Below are 22,430 nucleotides of genomic sequence, written 5' to 3'. Positions count from 1 at the left end.
CACGCGCACACACACACACACACACACACACACACACCAATTCCATTTGTGTACAATGGTCAAAACAAGCAATTCAATAGAAACTTGTTGTTGGGAAGAAAAGAGACATAGGAGAAAGATTAGGGTAATATGTGATAATGGAGAATGATATAGAGAAGTAGGCAGTTAGACAGACGGACAGATGAAAGACAGAGGAGAGATTGTTTATTAGAGGAAATTTCAAAATAGGCCTCGCACAGTCTGAAAAACAAGAAGTCAGTAACACGTCTCAGTCTAAGTGAGGAGGTTTGAGAACCAGGAGTCTCAATGGTACGAGACACAGGAGGAAGCTGATACAAAAGGTCCAAAGACCAGGCAATCTCAAGTTCGGCTCTTTCAGGCCTGTAGCAGGCTACTCAAACTGAGGTGAGGGGGTTTCATATGAGAGTAAATTCATCCTCTAGTTTAGCTGTTTTTTTTTTTTCTGTCAGTGTCCCCACCCTTTGGGATGATAACCACTTGCACTGAAGACTTAGTTTCCTCATTCAGGTCAGAATGCATGTGTGGATCTCTTCTGGACATATCCTCACAGACATACCCAGAAGTAAGGCTTTACTTATTATCAAGGCAATCCAGGCAATGCACCTATAATTGATGTTACAGATGTTGATAGTTAAGTGGGATAAGAATGGGCTTTGACATGATGGAGCTCTTCTGAAACTGTGATAATACACTACAAATCACTGACTTGTATATTTTAAAGGAGTGGTCACTAAGCTATGCGAACTGTTTCACCACAAAACATTTTTAAAAATCCTACTTTCAATATATCACTATAGAATCTAACAATATTTACAAAACATGAATGGATAAGCAGTCAAATGTGTTTCCCTTTAAGACTCAGGTTAGTGATCCCTGTTTCTGATTCGCTGGTATGTGAATCAACAGCATGGCTCCTAAGGAGGCATTCGGTGACTCAGAGGGCTGATAAATCTCTTCTTTGCTGCATGCTGGTCGGATGTTTTTCTCTTTTCTCTCCAAATCATAATGCTGTGCTTGACAACATTAGTTTTAACTTAGTTATGGAAAGGGTCATTTCCACTTCCAAACTCAGATCTCAGGAGTTGCAGGGGAGTCCTACATTTTGTACAAATGCGGAACATATTGTTTCCTGCGATTTGAGTGATGGAGTAGATTACATGTGACACTGATGAGTGAGATAGCAGGTTCAAGTGCCTGGAGTCTGGGCCATATGTAAGGCAATACATAGCACCCAAAGGATGCTTTGCACTAATTCTGTTTGCAGTGCCTGGACAATCACAGGGAGTAAAGAGGCGGCCACGTGTGCACTGCCTGGACAGGCCAGGAAGGACAGGAACTACCAGGGTTCCTACTGACTGGCTCCACAGTATGGAATCAGTGCACAAAAGCACCAGGAATATTGCCAGTCAACAGAAGTGTCCCATCTTGAAATGACTGCCGCACACATGTATTCCAAAGCCTTCTATTTTTCTCTTCTTCTACATCTTTACTTCATGTCAACAATTACAAAACATTTGTTAAAACTTGCCAAGATTCTTAAATCAAACCAGAGATTGATTTGCTCCTAAGTATGAGGGTTTATGGTTTTTTTTTTTTATAAGCCTAAAAGTCCTGGAGAATTCAGTAATTTAAAATATATATATGCTCACCAGCACTAGCACCAGCAAACAATATACAGGTGCTTGCTTGTCCCGAAATATGAGGGAGGTAGCCCAGGAAAGCTGCCCTCTGACCTAATACAAACCTTCTAACTACTATTAAAGCAGAATCAGCTACCCTGTTCTCATTTGAGGAATGCCCATCCTTAGTCCCCATGTGCTTGCAATGAATCATTGCGTGTTAAGTAAGAAGTACTAAGTAAAAGGATACAGATAAAAACCAAAAACCCTCATCCCAGGGAATCAACATTATTTTCAGTTCCAGCCTTGCAGCAACACTTACCACTCCCCCCATACACACACTTTATAACCTTAACTGTACCTGGCAAAGGACTTAGTGAAATCCTTCAGATAAATGCTGTTCCTTCTTTTCTTTTTCTTTTTTGATGTTGTTGTTGTTGTTGTTGTTTGTGGGTTTTTTGTTTGTTTGTTTGTTTTTCGAGACAGGGTTTCTCTGTATAGCCCTGGCTGTTCTGGAGCTCACTCTGTAGACCAGGCTGGCCTCAAACTCAGAAATCTGCCTGTCTCTGCCTCCCAAGTGCTGGGATTAAAGACGTGCCCCATCACGCCTGGCTGCCTTCTTTTCATTAAAAGGTAAGGGTAATAGTCTCATTTTCTGAGATAAAATAAAGCAGAATAAGACAGATTAGTTAAGCAACAGGATTAATCACAGAGCTAGGTAATCTCTTTTGCATGCATGTTCTATAGAAAATGTCCTCCGTACTCCTGTAGCAAGTGTGAAAACTGCACAACGACTGATCTCCGTGCATAATAGTAACACATGCTTAGCTGTCACGAGGAAACAAGAATTACAGTGCAAGAGGGTCTGGGCAATAAGACAGTGCACATAGCCTACACCTTAGTTCAGTTCACCAATCTTTTATAGCCTTCTGCGTACAATAAGAATCATAAACTCCAATATTAAAACTCAATCACTAAAGTTGACCATAAAAAGGAAAGAACAGGGATTAGCTTATTTTTAGCATTTACCATTTTGCAGATGACAAAAAAGACTCCCAGTAATATACAAACTACTTAATTAACGAGGCCTTTTTAAATATCAGGTGAGGGTGGGACTCTGAACTGATAGAAATGATGGGCACATAACTACGAGGCCCTACATAAAGTATATAAAGTTTGAAGGAAGTAAGTCTCTCTGGTAATGAGTTACAACTGAGTTGCTCCCTAAAAATAGATCAATAAAATGATTTAAACAATTTCTCTAGAGAATAGAGAAGGAACATGAAGAAACACGAATATTTAAAATATTAAAAAATCCTTCTAGAGACTTGAGAACAAACAGAGTTTTAACAATGTGGGCACCAAGCCCAAAACTGCCCAGCGGCCTCCGGGGATGCAGACTTTAACTGTTCCTGAATGCACAACAAAGCAGGCTGCCTTTCTTCCCCCCCCCCCACCTCCCTTGCAATAAACGACCAAAGATGCACCGTGTGAAAATACTGTGGCTGTGCTCTGAGGCTATTTGCTGACACAGAGAATCCAAAATGGGCTGACTCATGGGCCTTGTGAAGTTTAGCTCATTGTCCTGATTAATAAGGTCAGTTGAAGTCAAGTTATGAGAAAAACAGTTGAGAAAAGACATATAATTTTTCTTTCCTTTATAAAATGCCACCCAGTTTTTCATTACACATGCTGTACTTAGAACAAAAGCTTATTATTTTTGTTCTGCTTTAAGCATAAGAAGAGTGTGGCTTTGAGGACTTTTCTAGCAGACCGTATATAAATGCTGTCAGGGTGTAGTTTGCTTGATTTCTGCAGCTCCACTACTGGGGCCATTTTGACTGTTGGTTTTTGGGTAGGAATGAGATCACATTGCTTTCAACTGGACAGACTTCGACTGAACACTGGATTTGTCAACCAATTATGGGGAATTCTGGATAAATTACACCTCTCCAACCTTCACTGTCTTATTTGTACAATGGAGGTTACATATTTCACACCATTAAGGAATAGAGATATTAGTATCCATCCATAGTAAGAATGTATAGTTAATAAGCACTGTTTAATATTTATAAAAACAACTTCAACCACTACTCTCAGTGTAGGACTAAAGCTATGCTCTTTCTGTGCCCATGGTTCTTTGTCGTTTTGGCAAACAGTCGAGGAATCTGCCTGGAACTAACCTTCCACATTTCCTTTCGATGGAAGAACGGTGGTCGGGGTTGGATCATTCTACAGGAAAATGAAATTTCCGCAAACCGATGGCGGCAGAGATTCAAAAGAAATCTTTATTAGTTGCTCTCTCCATTTTTTTTTTAATTTCTCTTTCACTTTTCTTGTCCTATCAAGCATGGGTGGCAGCTGCTAGCAGGGTAAGAGGTCATCAAAGTGTCTGCCAGCAGGAAGTGATTTGGAACACCATCAGTTAGCTCGGTCTCATTCATATTTCAGGATGGAACAGAAAGTCGGAATGCTGGACTCTACAGCAGGAAATTCTTCCCAAGCTCCCTCTTCCACATCTGTTGCTTCTTTCTAAGCCCATCTGCTGTAGTTCAACGATGTCCCCATGTTTCCTCAATTAATGTTCAGCAAGCAAGTCCCCACTAGCGACCCTGTGTTTTTTACAGATGAAAGATACCCAAGCTCTAGTTTTTTTTTTTTTTTCAGCAAGAGTAATACCACAAAAACACTTGCAAAGAGACAATGAGAACAGGCTGCTGCCATTCACTATTTATATACAGCGTGTGCCACACATGGTTCTACAGTCGGTAAGAACAGTTCATTTGTAAGAGGCTTTGAGAGCTCTGTTTTTAAGGGTCTTCTTAACTCTTATCTCCTATGATCCTCAAGACAATTGTTTCAGTAAATAGGCAGCTATTGTTTCCATTAGTGGGATGAAAGAGGGGACATCAATGAGGGAGATGGTAAGTGGGTAGTCAATCAGTAAAGAGGAAGACCCAGAGCTTATAGGTCCTGTACCATCAAGAGCACTCCCTAGCATAAAAGCACAACAGTGGTGTGTGTCTAGGTACACTTGCTCTTTGTTTTTAGCAAGAGTATATCCTCATTTAAAAAAGAAATCGAGTAGTTTGTTACAAAAATTACTGATCAATCAACTGAAAAAAAAATGTCTTTGGTGGTATACGTTATGATTGCCTTAGGGGCCAAGAGTATATGGGAGACAGGTGTGCTTTGTTATGTCAATGGCATTCACAGCAATTAATGCCCTCTCTCCTGTCGCCTATTTAGCACACAGCAAGGCTGGCCTGTTAGAGAATCCTCATGTGATCCTTGATTGCATTACCAAATATGATCAAAAGACTCTACCTCAATGGGCATGATTGTGCTGCTTGCTAAACTCAATGGCAATTTATTTAAATATGATACTCTGCAGGAGAACGCCTTCAAAGAAAAGGCACAACAGGCAGTTTATCATTTCCATGCGAGGTATTTGAAGTTATTGCCTCTTGAAAGCACTGAGAGAAACAAGGAGAGTGCAGGAGGAAGAGCTAATGTGATATGATCATGAGTTTCGTCCTCCACAGACAATGCTAGTTATGGCCTAGAGTTAATGGCTTGGTGGTCCTTTCTTAACACAAATCAGCCTTCCAAAGAGAGGAAAGGGATGGGTGTGGGTGGTAAGGAAATTAGGAGCATGGAATCGAGGCAATAATGTATCTGAGATAATCGGGTGATGCAAGTACATTACTATCTAGTGTGTGGCAGAGTGCCGCTAATTCACTGAAAAGCTAACTCAGGCAAATGTAAATTAAAGCATGTGCTGGANTGGACTGTGCAAAATAAGAGCAATTAGCTGTGCAGTATGTGCACATCTGCAGTAATCCTGTGTGGTGCATCTTCTATTAATTTGCTTTATTTGAAGAAGAGAATCGGGTCAACAGAAGGAAATGCACAGCCTTTGGCCACTACAAAGCATTTCCAAACATTGACTAAGTTTGCTATGTAAATGTGTCAAATGTCCTTTTAGCTCAGAATAGAACAGCAGACTCCTTGCTGGTAAAAAGACACTTTTTAAGCATCTATAGTTAAAGGATTAGAAGTGTGTGAATGACGTCTTTGGGTCCTATACTCTTTTCTGTCCTTAGTAATGTGATTTCTGTGTTTGGCAGTGGGGAAGTGGACCTTATAGGTTCAATAACTTTATTACCCATATGACTTTAACCCCATATCAACTTGGGATTTGAATATGTAATGTAAGAAAATATAGTTTAGATTCAGAATCTGGAAATATTGTATAATATTTATGCACCAACATTTTAAATTTTTATACTAAAGCATACAAAAGTAGATTTTAGTTGCTAAGACATAAAGATTAAGATAAAAAATGTTTCTAGATGAAAACCTAGTCATTTCCTACTAATAAAAGTCTCCACTGCTAGCTACTGAATGATTAAATGCCTTTTATTTTACTAGTATTTTCTGTAAGTACTAATACATACAAGCAAACTAGTAGGTTTTAATAAATAAAACTCTATGCTTTAAATGGATATTTCTTAAGAACAACAGTCTAACATGCCCCATTTTTATAATCAGTTTGCTTTTGAAAAAGAGTTCTTTTTAAAATTAAAACAAATGTTTTGGGGGAGATAGTCACCCCAAACAAAGGGTGATTTTCTTTTATTTAAGTTAAAAACAGCTTATTTGTGACTTCCTAAATTTGTCTTTAGTGTTCTGGTTATACTTGTAACTGGTGCATATCAAAATTGTCACTTTTCACCTTGTTCACACAAAAGGAAACAGCAGTGCTCTAAATGACGTGATACAGTATCCAAGGACTAGCAGTCATGCTTCAGTTCAGAAAACTCCAGTTCAAGGGCAATTATTTCAATATTGCACCTCTCCTGTTGTGGTGATGCAGTTCAGTACCCACAAAGGTTTGCCTATAATTCCAAGACTTTCAATATTTTTAATTTTATATTACAGATTAAAGAGATATAAAGAATTAAATTCAATCCAGGAGGACATACTGATATAAATTTAGCTTAATTACCATAGCTTATATAACAACTTATTTTAAAGCAAAATGATTATAATATAACATTTTAATTGAAATTCAATATATATTTTCTACCCTATATAACAATTAACTATTAGAACAGAAATAAGAGACAATGTTACAGTCTTGAAGAAAACCATGCACATATGTTTGGTTTTTTGGGTTTTTTTGTTGTTGTTTTTTGTTTTTTTGTTGTTGTTGGTTTGGGGAGTTTTTTGTTTTTTTGGTTTTTTTTTTTTTTGCCTCTGAATAATCAGATTTAATTAAATTAAAGATTTCCAATTGCACATTTCAGACTTCTAGGCTGGAATAGCACTGTTTGAGAACTGATAGAATGGTTTAAGTGAACACTGACACTCCCTCAAACCTTCACAAACCATGTTTTCATTATATAACAAGATGAAATAGCTCCTTCCTTAACTTGGCACTAGCTTAAAATACTTAATTTTAAATAATTTCTGTACAAGATAATAGAAATTCGGACTAAATGATTTTATTAGAAAATTTGGAAATTTTCTTTCTTGACTGTTCTTTAAATTGTGGTTTCTATATGAGCAATGCATAAGATAAAATGTTTGAAAAAAAAACAAAAAACAAAAAACTTGCGCCCTCTCTGCCAATAAAGGTTTGTCTTCTGTATTAGGAACACAGGTGGGATTGTTTTGTTTTGTTTTGTTTTGTTTATTCCTCTCCTCCAGGAACTTACAGATTTCTGGCCTTTTGAGCGTGACTAGTAGAGAAAGTGGAAGAAAAGCATTGTTTCATCCATAAGCCGGGAGCACAAATTATACAAACGAGTATCGCTGAACCCTCATCTGAGAACCTCATTTTGGCCAAGTCTAAATATTAACGCCATCTCTGCCGTAAAGTAAGCTAGACTTTGTTGTGTTAGACAACTTTGAACTCGCAACTGCTCTCTCTGTAATGAGGTTGGATGCTTTACAGTCTTACTCTATAGTAAGTAAACTCTGATGCTGTAGTCTCAGAGGAACTGGACTAACCATGGGTGCCTTCTGCCGGATTACATCCCTGTGCCAACACAATGCTGACTTCTAAGTTTCCATATCTGTGGGCTTCGCTCAAGCTGTCATTCTTCTTCAGGGGCTGTAACTCCCCGAGACGGAGTTAGATCAGAGACTCTGAGTTAACTCTCAATTTCCTATTTGTTGTGGTTGTTGTTGTTGTTGTTGTTGTTGGGTTTTTTTTTTTTTTTTGAGGGCTTCGGCAGACCTGTAATGTTTCATTTCTCAAACTTTTTTTTTTCCCCTTGTGGTTTAATGTTTCTAAAACCAGTAAATTATTTCCAGTGTTTGTTAAAAAGGCAAATTTCTTCGTGGTTAGTGACCACAAAACAAAACAAGAAGTAGAAACGCTGAAGAACATGGATCCTAAGAAAAGTTTAAGTTTTAGAGATATCAGATGTGAAAAATAAGGAATTATAGTGCAGATGTGGACTAACACTTGCTGTCAAGATGTATTGCTGTGCCTACCAATAAATTATCAATGATAAGAATACTAAGTGTTATATAAATTGACATGTTCAGAGGCTTTCAAGGCTTAGAACATGAGGATCCGCTGCTTGAGGCATCTTGAAGATGATTTTTAAAAGACTCAAGCTCTTTGGTTCAAGTTATTAGCAACATTCCTTCCCAGAAAAATAGGACAGAGATACTCTCAGAAATATCACTGGTATTGATTTATAGCTATGACTGTATTTGCTCTTATCTCAAGTTATTAACCCCTATTTTTTAACCACAGTGAAGGTAGGTTCAGAGTTTGGGAAAATTTAAAAGCTCTTTAATTTACAAGTTGTAAGCTATAATTTGAGAAAAAGAAGTATTTTAATTGATCTTATAAATGTAAAGCTTTTCACTTCACAGAGAATATCTCCAAAATAATATTTTATACCACATTTTATTGAAGGATTACCAAAGATATTAGATCACAAGATGCCAGAGTGTGAACATTAGTGATATACTTCATTCTTCAGTGACAGGTAACCTAATACCCAAATAGATTAGGTTATGTGGCTAAAAACACAGTACCAAGAGGCAGAGCTCAAACTAGACTCCTCCTTGCAATATTCTAAGCTAATTCAACTGCACATCAAAAGGTGAACTTTGATTCATAGAAAAATGGATAATGAACAAATATCTTATCGGATCAAAAACAGTAATTTAGATGCCATTCAAAAATGGCAGTATCAGTGGCCTAATCACTGCCTAGAAGAAATGTAAAAGCAAACTCCCCAAAAAGAAACATCCTTAAGCAACTTTCTTCATATCATGGTGCTAACTGAACGGTCTGTCTCAGAGTTCACCCACATGTAGAGGAAGCACGGAGCAAGGGAGCCTCCGAGGATGAGAGAGGCTGATTGATGGCAACGGAATGCAGGGCAGACTCTAGACTCTCAAGTTCAGACCGAGTACGGCCATCAAGATCTGAAGTCGTTGTCATCATTACTCATGGTTGTTTATTCATATTTCTTCTAGAGCTGATCAAAATTGAGCTTGGGACTCAGATGGTACGCACAGATAGAGAACAGGGCATATCGCTCTGAGATTTCTGTTCCAGACACAGGGAAATTAATGTGCTATGTGGAGGAGCACATTTCTCTTGACTGTCTAAATCATGTCACTCAGACCCAGGGATTTCTAATCTTAGGAAATTAGGAAATACTCATCTAGGATGACTCCTTTTGAAAAACAACAATAAGGAGAGTGGAGTGACAGTGTCAGTGTGGATAATATAAATACTGTTCAAGAATTTTGTTTATGGTTACATGTAATAATCATTTGCTATGAAAGCTGAATTCCAAAACAAAAGCTCGAATTGAATACAAAACGAAGGAAAGGGAAACAAAAAAAAACAAATATTTTGTTTAATAATTTTTCTCTTAAAAATATAATTACTGTCAGATGAAAACTAGTCTCCTGTATAAAGCCCACTTAATGAAAAGTATACATCTTCCTTCTATTAGCTATTCTCACTGGAATAAAATACTGGGGCTGTCTTACATTTAAAGTACACATTTCTGGCCCAAACTTCATCATGAATTTTAAAATTAAACGTAGATTATGATGTGTTGTCCCAAGAGGATATTAAACCATAAATGCTAAGTGGAATAACCCTGAATTATGAAACACTAGTTAACAGTTAATCACATAATGATAATGATGCCAAGAAGAAACAGCTCAGACTTCAGAGTTCTTCATCCTGACAACCATGATGCTGAAGCAAATGAATAAGCTTGAATATACAAGACACAACAAAGAATAAGATAATTACGTTGTATATAAATTAAAATGATTAACATAAACATAAATTTATGTAAAGATTCAGATGTATATGAATGGCATACGTGACACAGCACCATGTCTTTGCTTCCTGCCTTATGTCAATACATATTTTCACAGCTGGGTGTGGTGGTGCACACCTATGAGGCCAACATTCAGAAGGCAGAATTAAGGGATCAGATCCCTCCCCCCAAATTTGAGTTCAGTTAGAGGTGCATGAGTTCCATACCAGTCAGGCTTACATAGCAAGACTGTTTCCAAGAACCAAATCAAACAAACTAGAACAACAAAACCCTAACACTCCAAAACAAATGCTCCCTTACTTAAAGGGGAAGGAACTTTAAAACCACACTACCTTGTTGACATTCACCGGACATCCTCTTTATTTTAATTTAGGCTCATTTAAATACATTGATTTCTAAACTTTCTTTTCCCCTCTTGCAGTGGAATCTTTCACTCACATGTTGACTCTACCTCCTCCCTGAGTGGCGAATCAGAAAGGAGGAAACACAGGTAGGCAGGGTGTCAGGAAAATACAGCCAAGCTGGGGGGCTGCTACATGGGCTCCCATTTATAGTAGAAACAAAGGCTCTACTGTCCACCCTCAGGTGAGTCACTTAACCCTGCTGTGTCACAACTATTCTACCTGCAAGTTCAATAATCACCTCTGCCACCCATCTTCCTCTGAGGGTTGTTTTGAAAATGTCATCCTTGGTCATTGGTTTGATCAATTCAAGAAACACCAAACGCCCTTGGACCTCTGGATACACACAGCCAAGTGCAGATCTGCTGAGAAACTCCATCCAACAGCAAAGCTGCATTACTGAAAGAGACTTCGGGGGCAGCCAGTTGAAGAATGCCAGATCCAAATGACACCTCGAAGGCCTTTGAGATTCTTAGATGAAAGGCTTTATATAAAAATAAAATGTTGTTATTACCTAGGCACAGAAAAATGCATGCATTTTCTGTCAGCATTCAAGAGCCAAAAATAGCTGTGCCTTCTGCTCCCCTTTGATATTTCGTTCGCATTTAGTTTGATGACAATATAGATAAATCCTCTGTTTAGTGATATTGGACCAGGGTTACATTTCAGTGTGTGGAAAAATGACGAAATGAAAGAGAAAAGCCTTTGAAAGAAAGTGAAAATAAATGTAATAGCCAAAAGCCAAATAATAGTCAAAGTCTATTTAAAGTCTATTAAAGAGCAGCCGTCAGGGTATCAAATGCACAGTCTCTCATCCTCTGTGGTCAGCCCACTATGCAGACCACCTGCCTTAAATTATGCACGTTCACCGCATCTCTAGAGTCAAGGGGGAGAGCAGAAATGCGGGTGGAGAAGCAGCTTTCTCCATTCACACTAATCAAACCAAATTGAATGTCTCTTCAGAATGCTTCCTTTCAATCCACAATTACACTGCAGCTTCTAAACCACCACTCTTGACTTTACAACAGCATGTGCATCTATTCAATACATAACTTAAGTATGGGTATTCATAGTTATTGATTGTCCTGAACTGCTTACACTTATGTATAAGTGATTACTCACTTCAAGAGGTGACAAAGCCACGCTGGCTGTTCACAGCTCAGGAATAGAAAACAGGAATCTCTAAATGGTTGGTCCAAGGAAGGAAATGGGATGCACTCTTCCAGGCAGGTAGCTTGGAGTTGGTCGTGAAGCACACAGGCAGAGCTTCTTTGGAACTCAAAATAACAATCAAATGGAATAATTTTGACTGACATTAAGATGCTCTGATAATAAGCTAGCCTTTTTATCATACTTAAATGTTACTGCTTTGGGGGTACCAAGGCTGCCACAAATGATTGTAAGAAATGTTCACTGACTGAGAACAGTTTTTACCAAGGACTGGAAGTTAATGCTGTGCTGCAGGTTACATAAGTCCTCCAAACACATCCCTTCATTTATTTGAATGAGATCTTGTAGACAAGTGACAGCTATGGGCTTCATAGCTATTTTAAAAACGCGATATGCTTAGGGGAAAATGAATGATTGAATCACGGTGTTTTAATGACTGTCTTTGGAAACATTGCTTTTGATAACTTGGGTCTTCATTACAGACATAAATTTTACAAGAAACACAAAAATGTAACTTGTTAGTTACAGAAGTACAGAAACCCCAATGCTGTGATCTTCTTGTTCTTGGGCCGTGGCCTCTCTATCTCAGGATCTTTTGTTAGAATAAAGATGCTAGTTCAACTGTTCAAAAGCACTGGGTGTTGGTTCTAAGGAGGGTGCTAGAATTGTATCAGAGAGCTGGGCACGTATCTGTGTCAAAAGGACCTACGGGTTAATAGTGGATATCAATATAGGGGATGTTACATGGATTGCTGAGAAGCAAAATTATAGCAAATGCAAAAAGAGAGCTTTGGAGCTTGCGCCTACACACTGGATTCACATTTTCAGTGTGCTAAGGCAAAACTGCTTTGATTCCTCCTTCTGTGGTTCCCAGGGATGGCAGGTTCCTAATTTTCTGCACCATCCCCAAGTGTCGTGAAAAACAAGTAAAGCAGCCATGGCAGAAGGCTTCAGTTGACATGCTCAGGTGGCATGAGGTTTTTAGTTAGCGGCTTCTCCACTTGCTGTTACATAGCCACTTCTACACAGAAGTGACTTCGACCTTAGAAACATCCAAGACAGATTTGTTGACTGAATACTAGTTCATTTAGCCAAACGTAGTCACAATGGCCACACATCCAGCCCAACACTTGGGGGGAAAAAAGTGCCTGAGGATAAGTAAACATTTTTAAAAATGCTTCTGCTGATTACAAGAATTTTCGAATTTTATCTGTACCATCAGATAAATGAGCAGGTCAGTTTTCAGGAGTAAATGATCGTCATCTACAACTGTATATGAAACCAACTTTTTTTCACTTCTCACCTGAGGTACTATCTTCATGTACAACTTAAAATAAGCTGTTCTTTGTAAAGGTAACTCATTAGCCACTGGCAGAGCATGCTGACTGTTAAGAATTGGACTTGAATGCACAGACAGAAAAGACCTGTGGGATCATTTGCATGGGGTGGGAAAATCCACTTCAGATCATTCTTCTTGGATTCTGCGCAATTCCTTAATTACTCCATAGGGGCAAACTGAAGTCCCAGAAGGCATGTCCAACACTATCTGCAGACATTAGTTTAGCCATCCCTCTTCTTTCATCACCTTTCATACATAAGAGCAATCTTAGTAGTATTGCAAAAACAATAGTCTCGGTGCACCTTTCCACAGTAGAGCTTGGGAGCCAAAACTTGTAAAAAGTCAAAATAAACTTTAAGTACCCAGAAATTTACATATATTCAAGATGTTACAAGACAAAGGTTAACTTCGATACAGACACCTGTTTTTATTCTGTACGGACGAAAAATGTCAGAACAAATACTTATTTCTGTATTTGACATGCAATTTGCCAGTTCTTAAGTAGCTATGAAGAGTTGTTTTCAGCTTCTCTTATGAAAAGACAGTCATAATCCTGTTATCCATGATGTTTATCTAATAGTTAATAGTAGAAGAGAGATTGAGGCTTGGGGAATAGCTTCTTTGGTTATTCTGGTACGTAGGTGATTTCTGGACTATCCTTAAAATCTGAAAACTGCACATCCAAGTAATGAAAGGAGCAATGCTCTAGAGACAATGCCCCAAACCTTGTGTTTCAACCTGCAAATTACATGGTTGAATTATGAGTCTAAACACTGAGGGAAATGGAAACCTTATTCCCATAATGGAGAGCCTATTTATAATCAACCAAAAAAAAAGTGTGCAAACTGCCACCACGTCCGCAGTATTGATTCTGGGACCTGCCTGTACTGGGTGAAAAGAACCAGGACTCAAGCAACTTCAGAGAACTCCAGAGACAGCTAAAGCAGAAACAAAGAAGTCAACCCAACTCTCAGGGTTCCCCTAGGGATGGTCTCAGAGTGGCTGCTGCCTGGAAGACACCCTGCACTCCACAAGTTGAAGCTCCAATGCCAGGCTTTGGATCACAAAGGTCTTCTGGAACTTATATGTGGAGAATAAACCGCAGCCTTTAAACAGACATAGCTTATCAAAGACTACTCATATATGGGTGTCTATCCCAAGTCACACATCAGTCTTGTTCATTAAAGCCAGTTAAAGAAATAACCACCAGTAGCACCTTTCGATGTCCTTTCATCTTGCAGCCTGGCAAAATTATAGATTAGGAAGAATATTAAGACACAGCATATTGAAAAGCAATTTATGTTAGCTGATAACAGAAATGCCCAGAGCCCTGGATATTGTCTCTTCTTTTACAGTGAAGGGGTCATGGCTGTTATAAACATGCTAGAGAGGTTTCTACAGGAAACAAATAGGAAATATACTAGGATGCCGCTGTGGTTTCTCCTTGCAGAGACACCTCATTAGCCATCAACCTGCCTTTCATGATGTTTATAGAAACCTTGTCAGGAAGAATGAATATGTCTGTGGCTTGTAGAATCTTTCAGGGATATAAGGACCTGACCAGAAAATGTGAAAGTATATCATAAGGTTTCCTCTTAATATCAATACTTGGTATCACATTTTTGGGGTCTTGTAAGTATTCCCATATGTTTCAGAAATAATTAAATTTTTATTGGCATTTTGGCAAGCCACTGAAAGATGAATATCCTTCAGCTGTTAAACATTCGATAGGTTTGAAGTTGGGAAAAAGTTTTTTTTAAGAGTCTGTTCTCTTGAATATATATATATATATGAATGGCAAGAGGTGAGCTAGCTTTTTTGATGTCCCAACCAAACTCTAAAAATAGAGGCAATGATTTACAGCAACTCTCCCGTTGCCCTTGGAAGGATAGGAAGAGCTAATCATACAATTTTGGCCTATAATTAAGCTTCTCCAAACAGGACAGATTCTATACAACCTAGTCAACTTTGATATCGTCTTCCTTAGCTTGTAATGTTAGGGAGAATGAGGAAAGTTTACAGAGTGGAAAATAAGTTGTTGAGAGGATTAATATATATTCTTTGTCATCCCGAATTCCAATCTTTTTTTTTTCCTCTTAAGACTACAACCCATAAACTTTCAAATCACTAGTATTGAAAGGAGGAATAGAAACCATACCCAAAGTGCCCAGATAGGTATTGTTCCCTAACAGTGCAGATTTCCCCAAATAGTGTCGATTCCTTCAAATTGTACACACTCCCTAAAACAGCACAGATGTCCACAAATAGTGAAGTTTTCCCCAAGTACAGAGATTCCCCGCAAATAGTGAAGATCCGCCCACCAATAGTACAGATTCTCCCAAGGAGTGCAAATTCCAAATTGGAAGATGCCTAGGCACACACCCAGAGCACTGCTCGGGTGTGAACCTTCCTAGGTCAGGTCAGCAGATAGCACAAGCAGCGTTGAGCAGGCTCGTACCCTCCTTAATCTGCCTTAGTTACTGGCATAAAGGGATAAGACCACCACCACCACCCATCACAACCCAATCTGTTACATAGAGTAAACCAGTGGGAAACATTTCGTAGAGAAAAAACATCCAATGGAGGCTACTAAGGGTCGGGCCCACCTTTGGCTTGGAGTTGACAAATGCCTTCAGCACATACTCAGCTAGGCTGGCCCTAGGGGTCCCCTAAAATCGCGCAACCCTCTGACCTGCCCCCCTGCCGCGGTGCGCATTCCAGCTTTCCAACCTCACCGTGCAGCTTGCAGTAAATGAGTCGCTAGGATTATTTTTCCTGGCCTCGCTTCGCTGTCCCGAGTCTGCAGGGAGCTTTCCGAAAGACATCTCCCCCCCCTGCTCGCCCCCCAACCCCAAGCCTGAGCAGCTTCTGGACGCTGCCGGTTTCCCCCACCCTGCGGGAACCAGGACCTCGCACCACTCTGCCTCGGCCCCGGGCCGAGGCTGGAGGCTGAAACTGCCAGGGGTCCCAGCGGAGGGCTTATTTTTGCCCTACTTCACATGGGGGGGGGGGGCAAATCGCATTAACGCCAAACCACTGACTGGGCGGGGAGCTAGTGGCTAATTGCATAAAATAGACTTACTGCAGAAGCCTAACTTTGCAGGCGGGTACTTCGGTTTCACGCCATAGTTTAGTCACCTCAGATCCCGCCCCACTCCTTAGAAGGTGGGGAAAGCTATCGGCCTCCCTAGGTGGCCAGCACACACCGCCTGTTTGGGATGACAGGCAAGAAAGCCTTGGGTGTCATAGGTACCTCTGCGAGTGGCCGTTTGAAGGTTTCCTTGCCCTTTCTGGCGGGTAAGAAAGCTTTGGCATCTGGAAGTGTCAGAAAAGAGCCTATTGCCATAAATCATCCTGAAAAGCATTCAAATCAGACAAGCGTCTAGAGACCCTTCAGACACTCCACCCCTCAAATCCCAGATCAAAGAGTAGTTTCCAGAATCATAAACACCTATTATATGCAAAATCCCGCTTATCTACAAGACATTGAAGCTTGGGTGGGGGGCAAGGGATTGGGGGTAGGGGTCTGTTGCTGTAAACCCTGAAAACCGATTCACAAAGTTCCTTAGCACGGTTTATATTGGGGACTGAGAAACCAGACGCTCAGCCCTCCCTTCACGCGTTCCCGGTGTCCTCAGACAGCTGGCCGGACGCTCAGCGCACGAACTGGACCTTCGCCTTCGCCTTCGCCTGCTCTGTGTCAACCAGTGGAAGCAGGTGCGGGACAGTGGGAGGGAGAAAGAGAACCGAGTTGATCCTAGTGCCCAGGACAGCGACTACTCGTAGACAGAGCACCAGGGTGACTGAGCTGCGTGCGAAACCCAAAAATTCCGGAACGCACACGCCAGGACCGTTTCAACTCCGGCTGAACTCTACCCTCCGCGCGTGGTTTGCCCAGAACCCTTTGCAGAGATTTGAGTTCTCTGGGAATAAAGATCAGGAGGGTAAGGGTGGGGGAGGGTAGGAAGAAGAAGAATCTAAGGACAGGACCTGGAAGCGAGACGTCTTCGATTTTGCGAGACCCACTCTCTTGTCTCCTCAGAGTTAAATAAATACTCCATCCATCCGCTTGCCCTGCTGTTTGCGTGGTCAGTCCAGAGTCAAGATCGTATGGAAATCTCAAACCCGAAACCTGACTGGCCCCGGAGAACTTGTGAGGTGGAGGCCAGGGGGCAGCGGGACTGGGGGATGGGGAGGGTCAGGAAGGAGAGCGCCCCCATTCCCAGCTGGGAGCCCAGGCGCCTGGAAACCACGGGAAGGGGCGGCGGGGACCGCGTGGCAGGAAGCCTACTCGGGGTCGAGATTATTCGACATGTGTCTTTTACTCTTTACCATCCACTTCTTAGGGGTGATTTATGAACGGACCTCTTTGATCAGGGATGGTTTTATCTGACCACTGCTACAAGTGACAGATGCGGCTGCCAAAATTCCTGGTCCCTGCTGCCTAAAAGGTTGCACCCCCACCCCTTTCCAAATGCTGTTACATTTTTCTCGGGCGTTCTCCAGCTCGGCCTCCTGGCTTTACTTCCCTACTCTCAACCCCGTTTGCTCTCGCAGTTGCAATCCCTCCCGAAGGTTTAAATCAACAACAACAACAAAAAAAAAACCTTGGGCCGGGTCAGTGGGAAGCCTTGGCAGGCGGATTTGGGGAACACCATCTGCCTGGTGCTACATTTGTTGCCTTCTCCTGCTAGATACCCGGAAAGTTAGCTTCCAGGTGAAGGTTCCTTCCTTTGTAAGAAGGCAAGAACCTCTAGGCCCAGTCCCACTGGGGCTGGCTTTAGTAGAAATGCGCTGGAGCAGGAGCGGAGATGTGGTGAGCAGCCTCAGCCCGCCGGCCAGGCTCCTCGCGACAACCGTTTTGGTTTAATTGGGGAAAGAAGGGGCGGCAGGAAGAGGGACGGGATCACATTACGGACCCTCCTAGTCCCTAATAGGTAAAGGAAAAGCGGAGTCTCTGAAGCAGTTATTAATTGTGTGTGTGTTATTGTTGTTGTTGTTGTTGTTGTTGTATTTCATTAAAACTATATCCTTGAACAAAGACGTTTTCTTTCAGGTTTCTTCGATTTGTTATTATTCTGACCGGAGTTCTAAAACCAGAGTTTTCCAAGTGAAAGATATTTCTGGAGTTGTCTGCCCCTTATTTGCACCTCCCCCTCCCTCCACCCAACTGCTCTTGGTATCATTATCCGGTAAGGATTCTTTCTTGTGTTCCTGATTTAGCCTGGGGACATTTAATAGCTGGCTGGATTAAATATTGCAGACTCCTGCCTGGCTATTTGAAAATCCGGGTCGTGGACTGTGTCTAACATCAGAGGAGGAAAACTGATCTATGAGATGTGTTTTAAATTTCACTCAGTCTGCAGAGAAAGAAGGAAGAGGAAGGATTCTTCTCCATCCTGGGTCTCTTCTGTGCTACAATACTCAGAAGTTTTAAAAGGTGTGTGTTGATGGGGAGTGGCAAGAGAAGTCAGGGGTGGAACTAAGCAGGAGGCTAACCGAAATCTCCTTCAAAGTACAAATGGGATTTACAAGAGCATTTTCAAGAATACTGTCAGGGAAGGCAGGATTCTGCCCCCAGGAGTGGATTGCCAAGCTGTCTCAGAGCTGTACCCACAGGACTCTAAGGGATCTTGTCTCACTGCTAAACCTGCAGTGGGAAAATGGTCTCTGGTGCGTGTGCTTTCAACAAAAGCCCCCAGCCCTTTAAGTTACGGGAGGGAGGGAGGGAGGGAGGGAGGGAGAGAGAGAGAGAGAGAGAGAGAGAGAGAGAGAGAGAGAGAGAGAGAGAGAGAGAGAGAGAGAGAGAGAGAGGTTTTAATGGTGGTGTGTTTTAGAAAATGAAGACCTGAAAGTCCCCCCAAAGAAATCTTTATATTGGTGGGAGGTTCAAGGGGGGTTCAATCTAATGTTTCCTTGAAAAGCAAGCAAATCCAAGGGGGAAGGATCTGTCTACAGGGTCAGAATCCAAGATGTTTAGGGGCTATAACCAGATAAGAAGATAAGCACCCCAAAGCAGTACATCCTGGTGACATGGTTAGACAGTGCTCAGAGGGTACTGAGACTAAATGCTATGAAAGGACCTGCCTGTTTATCTGGTTATGGGTATTGAAATTTTGGGTTACCCTTTAAAGTTAATCTCTTTGAATTCTCTCTCTCTCTCTCTCTCTCTCTCTCTCTCTCTCTCTCTCTCTCTCTCTTCTTTTTCTCAGCTTGAGGAAATTCTAAGAACAAAATATACCCTAAAATTGGACTTAATGCTGTGGAAGAAAATTTTACTCTAACTCCTTCAGTTTTGTTAAAAACAAGCCCTAAGGAAAGCTATATAATAAGTAAGCCAGATGCAGTATCAATGATTTAGGGATGTGTTGCAGTTTAAAAAAAAAAAAGAGGCATAGCATAGTTACCTTATATGTTTACTGTATAGATAGCAAACATTTAAAGTCTTGCTGTGTGTGGAGCTCCTGGCAGGGCCACACATTAGTATTAACATGGCCTTCAATGATCATCCCTCTTAAACTCAGAAAAGAGAATCTTACTCATTTTCCAAACTGGGTAACTGTTAATTCATTTAAATAGGCCAAGCTTCCATCTCATATGGGAGAACAGGTCTCTTATGTGTTCTTTTGAAAGAACAAATCCTTTTTCAATCAAAGTGGTCTCTTGCCTTGGTGAAAGTCTTTCCCCAAGGATGCAAGGATCCCCAGAGCAATGGTTCCCAACCCCAGGAGGGAAGGATCAGATGCTCATCTTTCAGCCCATCCAAGCATCTTGGAGCTTTAGAGTCTGTCAAGCCTCCCGCTCGCTTATCACTCCCTACCCCTTCAAATAGGCAATTGATTAGTTTCAGCTTTTCCAAACCGAGACCAGATACTTTGCTCAGGATCAAATGCAAAGAAGAAGGGAGAGAAACTTGGGAGGTGGGGAAAGGAACGTGAGGAAGGAAAACAGGCAAGCTGGGGAGAAACAAAGGCCTTGCTGGGCAGGGAAGCATCAGGGATTTCAGGAAGAAGCAGTTAAGATGAACCTTCGCTTCCTATGAGTGAATATTTAAGAGAGAAGATAGATATTTCAAAATAAAAAACAAAAAATAAAAAAGAGGAAGACTGTTGATTTATGCCTGGATTTCCCTGCAAGCCTTCCTTGTGCTTAAGGGCGTGGCTCCACTTGCGACTTTCACATCTGTTCTCTTCACGTGACATTTCATAAAAGCTTTAACATCTGGGCAAGATAAACTTCCTCAAGTACCTGCTCAACCTTTCACTTGTCACACCCACTTCCCCAGCCAGTCCCTTCCACCTCTGCCTTAGGCCTTAGTGGCCATTTCCTTAATTTCTTTGTTCTAGTCCCCCATTGCTCCAGGCCCCCAGTCAAAACTCCCGAAAAAAAAAAAAAAAAAGCCCCCTCCCAGTGATAACCTCTGCTAAAGCCAGGCAGCACACCCAGAGATCTCCCGCCTGGAGGATCACTCTGCAGGTAGATAAGGGCAATGCCTTGCCCTCCTGAAAAGTCATTTTTCGATTGGGGCTCCAGACCAAAACCAAAACAACAAAACAAAACCTGCCTGGGGAGCCACACTCACACTCACACACAACTCCTGTCAGCCCACATCTCACTCCTCTTCACTTTCTTTGGTACAACCAGAAAGAGTGCTGCTGATGTTGGTGTCCTTTCGTGGACCCTCCCCTCTATCTGGTAGATCCTTAGGCTGCCTGTTTTACAGAAATGTAATTTCACTCGTTCCGCTCCCAATCTCCCCCCCCCCCCCACACACACACAAGAAGGCTGCCCTCTGGGAGGAATGTTTTTCAGCAGCACTGACTTTGCCTTTCTTAGTCTGAAGTTTTGCTCTTTTGGCCTCAGCCTAAGTCACATGTAGCAAAAAGCCAGTTTGGGTAAGAGGGGAAAGAAGAAACAGAACATAGTCCACGTAAACAATCAAGAAGCCACTGAAGGCCTTTACTGCAGTAAACCCAAATGATCTTGTTGCAGGGCGCCCACGAAATCCCCACTGTAATTGACTGTTTTCCTTGAGGTTTTCTGACCATGTGCTTTTTTGCTATGCTGCTATGATTCTGGTACAAGAAGATGCATGTAGACGATGCTCACATCGCGACCTTTCCTGAGGCTGAACTTGCTGGCCTTTATCAAGGGAGAGAAAATAAAGCAGTTCCGCGTATGGCAGTGATTGTAACTCGCCCCACCTTCCAGCGACCTGCCATAGGCTCCTTCTTATTTTATAGACATCTGGGAATTCCATATATGCCTCAAACTCCAATTACACACCTTCTTCAAAGGACGCGTGCTTTGATTTGCTAAGAACATTAAGGGGGGGGGTGTGCTTCTTGGGGCCTGGAAACAAAAGAGAATGGAGACCGCACCCAGTACCAGGCTTAGTAGGTTTGTCTTTTGCTGCCCACTGAACACTAAACAGAAAATCAATTCTATTTGTATTTTCGATAGTCGCTTTCCAAAGACGGGGAAATAATGGGGTTGTCGCTGTTAAAAATAAGGCAGAAGCATCTTCCGTAGTGCTGGAGCGCTTCTACTTTCACTGCTCTGGGGGTGGGGCACTCTTTATGACACATTAGCAGAAATTTCTGGAAAAGTAGCCCCTGGGGATTCCCTTCCCGACCCCCACTTTGTCACTCATGCCGGCCTGTCTTTGGAAATGTGATGTTGGGCCTTTGCCTGTGTCTGTATCTGCTTCCCGGCGCTACCGCTGACACTTGGCGCAGCGGCCTCGAGCAGCGGCCAGAGGCCCAGAGCGGTGGGTCCCTGCCATCCACAGAGAGCAGCGACATTGACACTTTCTCCACAAGGTTGGCCGGACTGCCACCCACACTGGGTAGCCTCAGTTGGTGCCCCTCTGGTGCACCCTATGCAGGTGAGACCCTCCTTCCCCACGGAGTTCTGTTTGGGTTTCCGTGGCGTTTGTTCCCCCCCCCGCAGGTTTGTTTGTTTTTCTTCAAATTACAGATGCAGGGAAAACCGCCTGACATCATGAGAGCGGGACAAATGCTCACTTTGAAGGATTCCTGGGCAGGACTTCAAGTGAAATCATATGCCTGAGAAGAACTTGATACTGGTCTAGAGAAAATAACTAGTTCTGACTTTGCCAAACCGTGGAATGTGCAAAATGCTCTACTTTTTTGCAAGAGGCCAAGTGTCCCTTAAAAAGCTCCCTTAGAGACCAAAGACCCCAGGGGCAGGAATCCTATGCCAGGCTTGAAAGTGGGAAGAAAGTACACAGGTTGTGAGTTTCTATTTGAGGTTATTTTATTAATGTGCGACACTTTGGGTAAGGGATCTCCAACCGGTGCCTCAATTATCTATACATTGCTTAACGTGTACACACACACACACACACACACACACACACACACACACACATACAACCCTAAATTTGTGTGCATGAGCACACTTAATTCTATAGTCGAAGGCTTATCAATTGGAGGAAATTATAAACAAGTCAAAACAACTATTTTCAGAGTAAAAGTAAATTCAATTCTTACATGGAAGATCACTTAGCATAACTCCTCCT

Source organism: Mus pahari, chromosome 7 (assembly GCF_900095145.1).
Source record: "Mus pahari chromosome 7, PAHARI_EIJ_v1.1, whole genome shotgun sequence".
In the NCBI taxonomy this organism is placed as follows: Eukaryota; Metazoa; Chordata; class Mammalia; order Rodentia; family Muridae; genus Mus; species Mus pahari.
Note: the sequence above shows the minus strand (reverse complement) of the source record.